The following is an 11,953-nucleotide window of genomic DNA, read 5'->3' as shown; positions in this document are numbered from 1 at the left end:
TAAAAGCGGTTTAAACTTAATAAAAGCACATAAGTCACAACATGTATTTAAATCAGATATTTAGCCATTATAACAATTTAAGCGACCGTGCTAGAACCACGAGATTCGAGGGTGCCTAACACCTTCCCTCGGGTCAACAGAATTCCTTACTTAGAATTTCTGGTTCGCAGACTTCATTTGGAAAAGTCGAATATTTTCCTCGATTCGGGATTCAAGATAAACCGGTGACTTGGGACACCAAAAGCCAAACCTTTCCCAAGTGGCGACTCTGAATTAAATAAATAATCCCATTTCGAATATTGTCACTTAAATTGGAAAAACTCCCTCGCGCATTTAACCCTTCGGGGCGGGTGCGCAAAAAAGAGGTGTGACAGCTCTGGCCGAAACCCTTCTCTTCTTACCTCCGGGGAGAAGCTCGCTGGTCGAGGCTCCCTATTCTGTTAGTGTCAATACCTGAAATAAGAAAGAGGCCGGACAAGTTACGAAGCCGGATGGCCTTTTGGTTCCCGGTAAGTTGCCCCCTCCTCGACTCGAATTGTCCGCTCGGGTACACAGTCTAGAACATATACCCAGGTTATAAACCTAGTATAACGAAACCTCATGCCGGATCCCTAGTAGGAACGCTTATTTGCATCATGTTGCATTTGACATAGGGGACTCAACACAGGGGTTGGGTCCGTTTAGGACAGACAACCTGAAATGAAAAGACCATCCTGCTGCATCCCGTCTGTTTTGCGCATTTATTTGCTTCAGATCTGCATGCTGACCGGTTTCTAAAAAAAGGAAAAAATAGCAGCGTAGGGAGATAATTACTTATTTTTTGGAAAAATAAAACCAATGTCCAAGTAGTATCAAAACCTCGCCGGAATTTTCTTAAAAAAAAGAAAAAAAGAAAAAATGAAAACAGAATTTGTCTTCTAGTTTGATTTATTAAAAAAAACATATAAAAATAATTCCTTTTAATCACTTTCAAAATCAAAAAAGGGGTATTTATTTAAAAGTAAAAAAAAAGGGAGAAAATTCAAAATTCAAAAAACATTGTTTCATTTGTAGTATCTCTTTAAAAGATTTTCGAAATTTCAAAAAAAAAGAGTGAAAAGAAGTTTAAAATTCATAAATATTTCCTTAGTCTCTTTTCAAAAAATACAAAAAAAAAAAATATAAAAATCCAGAAAGATATTTTTTTCTCCTTTTCTTTAAAAGATTGTAGTCAGAATGGGTTTAGTTTATTTACTCTACGCCTGATCGGACCGAACTACGCGGGTCTGATTCTCACCGGATGTGAGATACGTATGCAAACTTCATCGGTTCCGGCCCCAATTTTCAAAAAATCCAAAAAATATTTTTTAGTTCCTTCTTTAGAAATCTTTACTTAGAAAATTATAAAAAAAAGAAGTTTTTAAAACTCAAAAAAAAAAGGGTAGTTTCCTTCTTTTGAAGTATTTCATACGGAAAAAGAAATAAAAGAAAAAATAATAATAATAAAAGAAATCCAAAATACGGGTTTCCTTTATTTTGAAGTATTTTTCCAAAAAATCAAAAAAAAAATCAGAAAAAAGAGAATATATATATATATATATTCGTTCTTTTAAAGACTTTCTTAAAAAATATATATATTTTTCCTTCTTTAAAAGTCTTTCTTTCGTAAATGTCATAGAATTAAAAAATTAAAGTCCAAAAATATTTTCCTTTTTCTTTAGAAGTACTTTTGTAAATTTAAAAAAAAAAAAAAACTCGAAAATCCAAAATATTTTCTTAGAAGTGCCTCTTTCGAAAATTAAGAGACGACAGCCAAAATCCAAAGAAAATATTTTCTTTCTTATTTAGAAAAAGAGAGAACAAATGAAAATTCAAACAAAAATATTTTCTTTTTTTCTTACTTCTAAAATTCTCGAAGTTTCAATCAAAAGAAAAGGAATTTTTAGAAGTCTATCTTTCAAAAATAAAAATAGAGTCAAATTCAAAAGACCAAAAAAAAATCCTTTTCTTCTTTTAAAGCATTTTTTTAGAAAAATCCAAAAAAAAAAAACTTTTTTCTTTTAAAGCATAAAAAATTATTCCAAAAAAGTTAGTTTACTTACTCTATTCACGAGCGAGAACTACGCCGGTTTGATTCTCATAGGGTGTGAGATACGTAGGCAACCCTCATCGGGTCCAACCTCCCCTTTTTCAGAAATGGCCAAAAATGTCAGAATTTTAATTTATGAGTCAGGTGATGCCGTTTTGTCAAGAATAGCCGAATGTTCCCGAAAGGGACGCCGGAAGGCTGACTTTGCATAAACAGCCATCTTTGGTCATTTTTTAAAATTTTGACCGAATTGCCCAATGGCCTTAGGATCCTCGTCCCCGAGGATCTTCGAGTCACCATTCTGAAGTGATGTTGTTTTTGTCAAAAACAGCCAAATGTTCCCGAAAGGGACGACGGAAGGCTGATTTTGCATAAACGGCCACTTTCGATCATCTTTTAGAGTTTTTCGGTTGACCCTCACAGCCTTAAAATCTTCATCCCCGAAGTGATGAAAGGTTGTGTTCGAAAATCGGATCTTTCTTTCTAAAATATAGTCAAATCATTTTTGCTTAAATCACCTTAATAAATGTGCAGGATGAGCACAATGCAAAATAAACACTTGTTTCTTTATTTTTGCACTTGTTAGTCCCGAACTACGCAAGATCTGATTCATGCGGGGTCATGATACGTAGGCAATCTCCATCAGATTCGATCATAACTATAAAATAAATTGAGTGAAAAAATAAACTGAAAGAAAATGAAAAAGAAAATTGAGTGAAAAAGAAAAAAGAAAAAATAGTGAAAAAGGAAAAAGAGTGACAAAATAAAAAATAAATAAACAAAAAAATAAAAAGAAAAAATAGTGCAAAAAATGAAAGAGCGGCAAAAACAAGATCAAGAGTAGTTAAAGAGAGGCAGCTATAAAAGAAAAGAGGTACATAGTGAAGAGGGCTAGTTAAAGGCCGGGATGAAACATGCAACCCGTTCAAACACATGGTAGAAGCGTTTAACTGTTTAGGTGCATTGCATCCCAACGTGCGATTTTCTATATGTCAAATGCCTCAAAACTAACAAAGTTGTGTGTGTGAGTAAATCAGTCAGGTTCTGTTCAGGTGATTGGTTTTGTTGGTATGCGGTGATGAACATGCAACCTTGCACGCGACCACAACATTATACACAAAACTGAGCTCCACCTCCCAGAAATGCCCATCCTTACCAAGCTCCATATAGTCCCCAATCAAATGTTCCTCAATACAATCCTCACCCAAGAGAGTCTTTCAAAAGGAATCAGTTCACCCCTATTGGTGAATCATACGAAAGCTTGTTCCAAAAGCTAGTCAGGTGAAGTCTGCTGCAGCCAGTGGCCCCAAATCGGCAAACACCGAGTCCCCCCTCCCCGTATCGAGCTGATACTAGATGTGAATACTACTCTGGAGCAGTGGGACACGGTACAAAGGACTGTTGGTCATTTGGACCCTCAAAATGGCAGTTGAAGACTTGATTGAAGATGAAAGAATCGTTCTCCGGGACGAAAAGTTTCCTAATATGATGAACATTCCCCTGCCAACTCTCACAAACGGGCCAATAGACGGAATGATCTGTGAAACTGAGGAATTTGATCCGGCACTGAAGGCTATTGCAGCCATTGCCGAGACAGAAGAAAAGCAAAAAAAAATGATTGCCAAGCCTGAAAGTTCCCCATCAGACGGGAGTCTCGGTAGCCAGTCTTGCTATCTTTTCTACATCTGGATTGTCTCAAGGTGTGATCCAGTTGTTTTACTTTATTGTCTTACTTTCCGATGTAAACCCTTCTATATTCAAAAAAAATTTAAAAAAAAACAAAAAAAAAACAAAAAATCAAATGAAATTGATATTTCATTTTCCCGGAATGTCTCTTTTCTTAAATCTTGTCAATTTTATCATTCTCTTTTAGTTCTGTTAAATGCAGATTTCAATAATATGACATGCTTGCGGACTTCATGCCCGGATCTTAAAACTCTGTCAGACCTCGAAATAATGAATCAAGAATTGGGTCGCAATGAAGAATAGCTTAAGGAAACAAGACAAAGAGTTGGAACAATTGAAGGAAAATTGATTCCCGAAATTGGAAAGGTCCATGCATTACAACAAGAGTACTGCCAAAAAGAGTGCGTTGTACTTGGGACACATCGAAGGAAATGTCCTTGAATTAACTGTCAATGCAAATGCAGTCAAAAGGTACTATGTTGGATCCTTTATATAATAAAATCTTTTCCGGTTGAGATAACGAAGGCTTTCATTCTCGCTACCCAAACACTATCAACCCTTTGCAAACCCATTTGAGCTGGTTACTCTTCTTTGATTACCCTCTTTGGAACTTGAAAATATTATTGAAAATAAAATGAAAAAAAAAAGAAGAAATTGAAATGAAAAAGAAAAATGAAAAAAGGAAGAAGAAAGAATTGGAAAAATAAGAAAATATATAGACAAAAAAAAAGACAATGAAAATGAAAAAGGGAAGGGAAGTGAAAAACAAAGCAAATCAGAAAAACAAAAAAAATCCAAAAACAAAGTTCCCTGAACTACGTTTGACTTGATTCCGAAAGGATACGTAGGCAACCTCTCCTTGGGGTTCAGTCACACCAAAACAAAAATCCAAGAAGTCCCCCAAAAGTGAAACTGGGGCAGAAGTTATAATGGTTCGGCAATGATCCCGTCCAAAAGGTTCCAAAGTTGTAGTTCAATCCAAATTCTTTTCCCCCCAAACCTTATTCAAGTCCTTCTAATCAACCGGCAAAGTGGTTCAAAATGGGAGGATGGAGTTATTTGGATCTGATACAACAAAATGAGAGAAATAAAATGAGAGAGTCTTATTGGTGAAAACCCACACGGGCACCGTAAGGCGACGACCAGAAATAAAATAAAAAATGTCAGCTTGTGAAACCCACTAAGGGTGCCCATGATCGAAAATAAGATCCTCACAGCTATCGGCATCAACAAAGTCCTAGCGAGGTTCCTCGGTATTCAAGGCAAGTTGTGATGAATTTTGAGAGTCAGACGGTTTACACAGATCAGGCATCCAGTCCAAAAGGCATGTCATGTTCATTGAAGTCCGCATGTACTCCGGATAAGTCTTTCTCTCCTTTCCCCGAAAGGGACACTTCTAGTTTTAAACTTATTCTCCATTTAATTATTTGTTTCTCTTTGAATCCCTTTTGGTCTAACACTGTTCCAAAACCAAGACAAAGAAAGGATGGCAAGACTGATTTGCAGGGCTTTCGTTTGATACACGCTAATGTGCAAAAGGCACCCAGCCTCAACAGGGGCATCAAGACGACCTCGACTGGCCATGGCAGCCTATAAAGGCAATTGAAGTTGAAAGGGTTGAGTTTCACATGGTTAATCGCCTCAGCGAAGTTGAAGAAACCAAGGTACCCCCAAATGCTCTAAAATTGAAGTTGGAAGAAAGAAGACAGAAAAGAAAGGCCTACAAAGGTAAAATAAAGTTGGAAAGGTTAAGTCCCACGCGATTAGCCACTGCAGTATAGGTTTGAGGATCAAAAAATCCCTGACACAAAAAAAAAAAAACGACAAATCCCCACAGGGTCTCCTTTTGTAAAAATCCCCACAGAGTCTCCCCTTGTACAATCCCCCAAAGAGTCTGCCCCAGCAAATCCCCAACGAGTCTGCCTTGTACAAATCCCCACAGAGTCTCCCCAATAAAAATCCCCACTGAGTTGGCCTCGTAAAGAATCCCCAAGCAGAATGGGATGAAAGAACCAAAGCCTTACACGGGCAAATCATCACAAAATCCGGAAATGCAAGTTTGATCAGTTTAAAAGGGGTCGCCTGTGAATCCAATCAATGACAGAGTTTCTCAATAGAATTAGTCCAAGACAAGCAATTGGAACGATCAAGGCCACCGAATCAACCACCGTTTTCAAACTGACAATTTTTCTTTGTTTAGGAAAATTGAGACAGGTGCAATCCAAAGCAACCATGCAAGAAGCAGGTGTAGCCCAAAAGAAATGAAACTCGCGAGCGTTGAAACAGCTTTGCAGCGGGAAAACGACCAAAAGTAAGTTTCCCCGGAATTCTTTCATGCATTTTTGATAAATAAATAATATATATATATATATATATATATATATATATATATATATATATATATATATATATATATAAAGGAAAACCAAAGAAAAGAAAGAAGACAAGAAAGAAAAATGAAAATCCCCAAAAGAAATCAAATCATGGTAACATAGGACCTCATTCCTCAATCTTCCGGGCATAACCCGTGGACCTTTTCCGGCATAACCCGATGAATCTTCCCGGCACAACCTGAGGACTCTTACCTTTTCCGGCATAACCCGATGAATCTTCCCGGCATAACCCGTGGACCTTTCCCGGCATGATCCGATGAATCTTCCGGCATAACCCGATGAATCTTCCGGCATAACCCGATGAATCTTACGGCATAACCCGATGACTTCCCCGGCATAACCCGTGGGACCTTTTCCGACATAACCCGATGAATCTTCCCGGCATAACCCGTGGACCTTTTCCGGCATAACCCGATGAATCTTTCCGGCATAACCCGATGAATCTTCCCGGCATAACCCGTGGACCCTTTCCGGCATAACCCGATGAATCTTCCCGGCATAACCCGTGGACCTTTTCCGGCATAACCCGTGAATCTTCCTGACCATTTTTCTGTTAGCCAGCATTAGGGCTCCAACCCTGAACTGAGCATTTTCCATTTAGCCAGCATTAGGGCTCCAACCCTGAACTGAGCATTTGTTCTGTTAGCCAGCATTAGGGCTCCGACCCTGAACTGAACATTTTTCTTTTAGCCAGCATTAGGGCTCAAACCCTGAACTGAGCATTTGTCTGTTAGCCAGCATTAGGGCTCCAACCCTGAACTGAGCATTGTCTGTTAGCCAGCATTAGGGCTCCAACCCTAAACTGAGCTTTTTCCATTTAGCCAGCATTAGGACTCCAACCCTGAACTGAACATTGTCTGTTAGCCAGCATTAGGGCTCCAACCCTGAACTGAACATTTGTCTGTTTAGCCAGCATTAGGGCTCCAACCCTGAACTGAGCACTTTCAATTTAGCCAGCATTAGGGCTCCAACCCTGAACTGAGCATTTTCCTATTAGCCAGCATTAGGGCTTCAACCCTGAACTGAGCATTGTTCTGTTAGCCAGCATTAGGGCTCCAACCCTGAACTGAGCACTTTTCCGTTAGCCAGCATTAGGGCTCCAACCCTGAACTGAGCATTTCCCATTTAGCCAGCATTAGGGCTCCAACCCTGAACTGAGCATTTCCCATTTAGCCAGCATTAGGGCTCCGACCCTGAACTGAGCATTTTTCTTTTAGCCAGCATTAAGGCTCCAACCCTGAACTGAGTATTTTTCTGTTAGCGAGCATTAGGGCTCCAACCCTGAACTGAGCGTTTATTTTCTGTTTCAGCCAGTATTAGGGCTCCAATCCCTGAACTGAGCATTTTTACCTTTGGCGACATTAGGGCTTCAATCCCTGAGTTGCGTTTTGTAGACTAGGGTTTTTCCAATCCCCTCATCAGTGCTGTTAATTTTCATGACAATTAACTCACGAAATTTTCCTAGTGAAACTGGGGCAGAAAATTTCGTTCGTTTGTTTTGTTGTTCAGCAGGTCTGACCCTGAGGCGCATTGATCGAGACGACCTACGGGATGAGTCTCAATCCAGAATAAAGAAAAGAAGAAAAGAAAAAAAGAAAAAAAGAAAATGTTCCCACATATTGGAACAAACAAAGGGCAGGTCGCTCAAAAATTGGATCAAATTCCCGAGCTCCGCCAATCTCGTTTCATTCAATACTGCAGAAATAAACAAGCGCCTACAACTTGCAAGCATCAAGATTCGGATCGAAGTCTATAAGCAGAATCAGCTAAGACCCAAGATCAAGTTGCAAAAGAATTATAGATAGGAATTTTGTATCTAGCGGTTGACAGGCATAAATAGTTAGTTCAGTTTCAATTTCCTTTGGTTGTAATAAGGAGGTCAGTAAAGCGGTAGTAGCAACAACAACAGCAGTAACATCAAGCATCGCAATCCCAGGGTAGTCCCAGCTACCAAAGTTTCCCGAACTACATTAACCTGATTCCCCTTTAGCCAGGGATATGTAGGAAACCTTTGAAGCAAAGGTTCAGTTAAATCTTTTTCAAAAAATGCTTCACACGGAGTACTCGGATGGGGCAAAAATTGCTCACTTTATCTTTGCACGAAAACCCTTCGTGTCTTCGGGCAAAGAGGGACAGCTGTAAGCACGTGATTTTTGCCCTATATGAGAATTACTCCCAAAAAATTCAAAATAACATGATTTTCCTTGGTGTGCAATTTTGAGAATTTTGTGACATTTTTGGATAATTATTTGTATTTGTCTGTGCATGTTTATTTGTTAAATTAATAAAAAATATAAAAATATGTCGCATTTTGCATGTAAGATTTAATTCTACAATTGTTAGTAATTAAATTTGTTTTACAAAAATTAAAAATTACAAAAATAGGCATCTTTTGCATTTTTAGCGTTTAATGTCCAAATATACAATTTATGCTTAATTATTACTTAATTGTGTGTTAATTGTTATTGGTAGTTAATTTGCGCTTTTATAACTTAATTTAGTTCTTAATAATAATTTAAGTATTTTTATAATTTAGTTTTAGAAAAATAAAAGAAGAAAAGAGAACAAAAATACAAAGAAAAATCGGATTGGGCCACTTCTTCAAATTTCAACCCCAGGCCCAAACAATTGTCCAACCTTCCCCATGACCCGGTCCATTCTAAACCGGGTCGACCCGGTCCTCCCCATAACTAAACCATCCGCCCAACCCCCTCCATTTTTTCATTTTTCTTGTTGAAACCCAAAAACAAACCCTAAAACTAAAAACATCTGCCCCCTCTCTTCATTCTCTCCAAACACCAACCTCCCCATCAATGGCTACCTTCACCTCTGCAAGACCAGCTCCCATGGCTGCCCTCGCTACTTCCCTTCTCCCTCACGCCTCACTCACGCACACACACCACCAAGAAGCCCATCTTCTCCACGTCGAGCTCAAAAGCTCGTCCATGGCTGCGTCTTCGTCGTCGACCCGTCGCCATGGCCATAACGCCATGTTTGCTGCTTCTTCTGCTGCCCGCTACGTCCAGCTCAGAACAACCAACGACCACCCCATCGATGACCCATACGAACAGGTCGCCGCTGCTTCGTTTTCGACCATGAACAGCCCAGGCGACCACGCGACTGTGGTTGCTTCATCTTCTTCGTTCTTCGTCAAGCTCGAGCTTGAGCTCGACATCCATGGCTACCCAGCTCCACCAAGCAGTCCGCCATTGCTACTGCTTCAACCTTTTCTACGGCTTCATCGCTGCTTTCAGCTTCTTCGCGCAAACAAACCAAACGCACCCTCCAGCTGCTTCTGTTTTGTTCGCTGCTGCCCGCGCCATTGCTACTGCTTCGGCGTTGCTTCAGTTGCTTCTTAGGTTCGTATTCATCGTCGTTTGTTCGAGCTTTGGTCAAGGTTTGTCGAAACAGTCCATACATATTTCGTTTCGATCCGGTTAGTAGATTTTGAGTTTTATTTTGTCCGTATTTCGTTTTGATATTCTCGAATCTAAAATCGGCAAATGTTTGTTTTGTTCATTATTTTGATGAATTTTTCAGTTTGTTTCATGTTTGTTTTATTGTTCTTGTTTATTGTTTAGGTAAAGATTTGTTAGTTTAATGTTTGTTAGATTCAAATTGAAATTTAATTGATTATTTCTTCAATTTGTTTCATGTTGTTATGTATTTTCCAGAAATTACTAATGTTGTTTGAATCATTTAATCCGTCATGTTTGTTGTTTAAAATAGATTCTAATGCATGTTTATTCATTGTTTGAAGTTCGTCCAGTAATTTAATTTGAGTTTGGTTTTGGTTTTTGATTTGTTGATTTAGTTTGAATCATGTATTTGTGTTGTTAATATTGTTGTTTCCTTGCTCATCCATTTTTGGTCTGAGTCAACCAGGATTGGTTTCCGATATGGTAATTTATTTCCATTAATTTGGAGTTGTGTTGTTCATCGTGTTCATGTGATTTGTTGTTCGAATTTGTGTAGAAATTGGTCATATTGGCTATGTTTTGGTTAAGTTTGATTAATTGTTTGTTTAGAGCTGATGGGGTAGTTTGGTAAATTGCAGTACGTTCAGGGTTAAAATGGTAATTGCAATAAGGTCGGAGGGGTAGTTTGGTAATTGAACATTTTGAATAATTCTTTATGTTAAGCATGGGAGACAAAATGTAATGGGGTGTGAGTGATATAATTGTTTAACATAATGGGGGACAAGACATAATGTAGTGGGGGGGGGAATATTGTAATTATTTATGTTAGGCATGAGAGACAAGATATAATGGGTTGAAGTTGATGTATTTATTTAATGTAGTGGGGGACAAAGCATGCCATGAGGGAATATTTGAGGTTGGGGATTCAAGACTAGGGTCTTGTTATAAATAGAGTCATTTGACACATTCTTAAAGGACTTGAACATTCAAAAGAGACAAGACTTGAGAGAAAAAACTTAGACTAAAACTTGAAAGATTTTTGAGGATTATTTTGAGAGAGGAACACATTCTGAAAATCTGAAGAGAGTGTGATAGAGTTTAAAAAGAGAAAACAAAAACAAAGTGAGAAACGAGTTTAGTTTCGGGTTTTAATAAACGCGTGGTTTGTTGCTGTTTAGTTGGTTTACAAACTTTGGGTTTGTTCTATTTGAGTTGTTCGGTTTTTCTTCAAAGTTTTCTGGGCCTTGAATCTGATTCGAATTGCTGCTGTTGGGTTGCTGTTGTTGCTGTGTATTTACACTACTGCTGCTTCTACTGATCTTCATCTTCTTTCCTTACTTTCCAAATACCAGGTACACAAACTGATACACTGGTTCATCTTGTAAGCCACTCGAAGCATGAATGCAAAAAAAATGAGAAAGATTTGAAGTTGTAATTTAATGTAGCCTTTTCTTTCTTTTCTGTCTGTATGTAGAATATTCTATGAGTTGCCATGCAAACTCCTTAAACAACTCACTTTTGGAACTTAACCATAATAACTCGAAAGTATGTAAATAAAGTAGGACCTTATCTTCATTTATTTTAGAAAACAAAAAATAGAAAATGTAGTCGTGCTAAGATTATCCTTTTAAAAAATAATGAGACGAGCCTCGCCAAATAAAAATACAAATTGCGGGGCCCTCAATAATTGATCATAATAAATACTTAGAATTTGGGATGGACTGTTTAGTGAATTTCACTACCTTCCCCAAAGATAATAACGCGTTAGACTCTTTAGGCGCGACTTAATTAAATTACATTCTTAAATTCGGGTGCGCATTTATGTGACCCAAATTCAAATCTCAACGGAGTCGAAATGTGTTAACAACTACGGGTGCATTGATTGTGACGTGGTTCGAGATGCATTTTCACGACGTTGCAATTCTATAAAAATAAATGATAATAATAAAAGCGGTTTAAACTTAATAAAAGCACATAAGTCACAACATGTATTTAAATCAGATATTTAGCCATTATAACAATTTAAGCGACCGTGCTAGAACCACGGGATTCGAGGGTGCCTAACACCTTCCCTCGGGTCAACAAAATTCCTTACTTAGAATTTCTGGTTCGCAGACTTCATTTGGAAAAGTCGAATATTTTCCTCGATTCGGGATTCAAGATAAACCGGTGACTTGGGACACCAAAAGCCAAACCTTTCCCAAGTGGCGACTCTGAATTAAATAAATAATCTCATTTCGAATATTGTCACTTAAATTGGAAAAACTCCCTCGCGCATTTAACCCTTCGGGGCGAGCGCGCAAAAAGGAGGTGTGACACCAGGCGACATACATTTCTTTTGTCTTTATGCATTTCCTTCGGGAACAAACGAAATTATTGCCTTCGGA

Source organism: Nicotiana sylvestris, chromosome 2 (genome assembly GCF_000393655.2).
Source record: "Nicotiana sylvestris chromosome 2, ASM39365v2, whole genome shotgun sequence".
NCBI classification, from domain to species: Eukaryota; Viridiplantae; Streptophyta; class Magnoliopsida; order Solanales; family Solanaceae; genus Nicotiana; species Nicotiana sylvestris.
The sequence above is the reverse complement of the archived record's forward strand: the minus strand, read 5'-3'. Positions refer to the sequence as shown.